The sequence below is a fragment of the Diplotaxodon limnothrissa genome, linkage group LG6, assembly GCF_057381915.1.
Source record: "Diplotaxodon limnothrissa isolate DT_005_m linkage group LG6, D_limnothrissa_male_GT1.1, whole genome shotgun sequence".
NCBI lineage: Eukaryota > Metazoa > Chordata > Actinopteri > Cichliformes > Cichlidae > Diplotaxodon > Diplotaxodon limnothrissa.
In genome coordinates this window covers 43,953,699-43,956,857 of record NC_140601.1, presented here as the reverse complement: position 1 = coordinate 43,956,857, position 3,159 = coordinate 43,953,699, and positions in this window count along the sequence as shown.

Here is a 3,159-nt window from a genome sequence, read left to right as displayed (position 1 = left end):
ACATGATAGGGTGGGGCCAGGTTTCACAATGAGCTCACCCGACACTTGTGAGCGACGCCCATTTTCACACCTTGTGGTTTCAGCTGCTTGCTTTTCATGCTCAGCATCTGAGCACTCTACCTCACTCACACAAACACTTTGTATTTATGCACCGACACTGCAATAGATCCATCAGACGTGGGGTTAGAATCTTGCCCAAGGATATTTGGTTAGTAGGTGACCGGCTCCACCACCCGAGCTACATCCCCCGTGCTGAGATGTCCTGCGAGCACTGCACATCCTGCTTCATTTTCACTGGTGTCTGGCTGTGAAGCTGAATCATCCACAATGACCCTCAGAGTTAGCCGGCGGTGTTTCCTATGGGTCAGCTCAGAGTGGACAGACTCTGAAACTGCTGTTAACCTTCTGCTGCTGTGGGAGAAGTAATGACATTTAAATGTGACATTTTTCAATAATGCAGTGTGATACCATAACCAACAAGCAGCTAGTAAACACATAGTTTCTCTACAGGAATCAGTGACACAGAATATAAAAGACTGTGCAGTAGGACCTCGGCTCCCTTTTATTTTCAGGAACAGTGTTATACCAACAAATGATTGTCCATGTCTGAGCTGTTGGACAATGAACTCTGAATAAGAGTGTTCCTGCCACAGGTTGGAAGCTGCTATTTTATATTTCCCTCTTTTAAGCAGGTAACAGTGTGACAGTAAAAATGTCTTTTTTATTAGGGCTTTGCAATCAAGGCAGCAGAAACTGAACAAACACAACATCACAGCTCTGGAAAGTTATCGCTGGAAATGGCGCCAGAGCGGCTCGATGCTGAGCAGCTTAAATGTGAGCACAGCTACATGGACTTCATGTCTGTGAGCTTTGAGGTTTCAGGTGTTCGAAGGAAAACATGAGAGAGGTCAGAGGTCGTATGGAGGACGGCTGCTTCGTGCTTTATGTCTCCCTTCATGCTGCTCCTGTTGATGCTCAGTGTTCATCCACAAAACTTCCCATCGACGCTGTTCCTCCTTTCCCGGCCGCTCCTAACAAACCTCACCCCAAACTGGAAACGCAGACGGACCAGCTTCATCAGACGTGCTAACACAAAGATTTCTGAAATGCTGGCAGCGCCGAACTGCTTAATGAAAATGCGCTTGGCTCCAGGAAGGATCAGAAGGAAAATCTGTTTCCTGAGAGCTTCTCATCCCGGGATGGAGAGTTTACAGCTGCTGCTGGATGGGGTTCGTCTGTAGGTATATGCTAATCTATGCTAATGGCTCCTGTGTTCCCTCCAGCTGGCTTTGAAGTGAGCGTAGGAGTGCAGAGTTCCTGCATCAGGGAAAAATGGAGCTGCAGGCAGAGCCGAGGCCGTCGGCCTGCGGTCTTAGCGAGACGCTTTCCTTCCACAGAGAGCTCAGCTGCTTGCATTTACGCCGATGACATGAGATAAGGCGCTAACGCTCACCTCAGCAGACGATTGTGGTGTGACGGTTTTCCTGCTCACGTGCGTTTCCTTTTGTTTTGATCCATTTACATGTTTCTGATGCTGGATGCACTGCAGAGATGCAGTTGCTGTTAACAGCCTCTCGCCGCACTCTGCTGTGATGGGTCAGCCACCTGAGTGAGCTCATGCTCCACTTTAAGTTCATGCTTTAGTTTCTTTCAGCTCTAATGCCTCGTTAGGATTTTTATCCTAATGTGCTGCAAAGCCACCAGCTGGTTTCACTCGTGACCCACTAAATGAGAAATCTGCACCTCTGATGTGGAGCCAGGCGTCCCCTCGTGTCACCGCTGGCCCTGTCGCAGCAGTAGCGAGCTTGAAAGAATGTCAGATCCGTCCTTGAACGCGGCGCTGAGCGGGAGTCAGCCGTATGAGGCAGTAACTGGGCTAATGTAATTCATCCTCATGCAGCTCCAGAGCATTTTCTCATGACTTTTTAATGTGGTCTTCCCATAAAAAGCTTAGCCCAGATAAAAGTTAGGTCATTAAGATCAGAGCTTCCAAAAAAAGACTGAACTGATGATCAACAAACACCTGAAGCTCACGAAGCGCAGCCTGTGATCACTGCTTTGAACACAAACACAGAGAGCAGCGTCAACAGCACCAAACTTTGTCCTCGTGTGTCCATCAGACTCCAGGTAAACTCCTGTGACCAGCAGAAGAACAGGAACACAGTTCATTCTGTGTGAGAGGAAGGCTTCCTGTGGCCCATCAGTGCGTTTGTAGCCCACACTGGGAGGATGGGGAAGACGTCAGAGGCCATTGAGACGATGCTTCCTCTGTTTTGACCAACTTTGTTTCAGCAGAGCTTAAAAGCAGAGAAAAGAAGTGATCGTACAAAGCCAGCTCTTCCCCGATGTTCCCTGAGAGTTCCCTAATGTTTGGACTCAAAACCTCTCCTGGAAGCTGTCTGTGAGCTTCCTGCCTCCTACGTTGGGCCCAAAGGAAACTCCTTTCAGACCTGAGGCTCACCTCATTTTCCAGTGACTCTCCACAGGGATCACAGACCGAGGTCTGAGACGCTGCTTTACGCCCAGTATTTTCAGAAGAGAACCACACACCTGCACCAGGATACTACCGCACGCAAAAGTCATGTCGTGCTTTAGCATCGTTTCAGCCATTTCAGCCACCCTTGCACAGATGCTGCATCCGCGGTGGCTGAAAATACGAGCATATGATTAGTTTGATTGGTTTTTACCACCTGTTCATTGATGAGTGGGTGCAGAGAGTCTCAGACTGTACGCAGGGAGGAGCTGCAGCAGCCTGAAAAGGTGAGATTTTTGGAGAAAATTTGCCGTTTCTTTGCTTCCAGTTTGAACTTCTTCTACTCCTCTATGAGCTGATGTGGAGGTTTTGTGTGGGTGGTCACGCGGCGCTCAGATTCACAGTTCGCTGTGACTACAGCACAGTTTCAGCTAGATTAGAGATCTGGACGCAGCGTTTCACTTTGTTCGCTGTAAAACATGTTGATGAAGAATGAACAAATGTGATTTGAAGAGACTTCCTGTTCCAGAAGCCCTTCAAATGTTTATGGAAAACAGCGTTCCTCCCTGAGAGCGCAGCTCGGTGGTGTAAACAGTTTGGTGTGTGTGTGCAGAAACAAGGACATGCTGCTGAGGGTGAAGAAAAAAACGTAGAGTCGAGCAGGCTCGTTCCCTCCCTCCCTCACA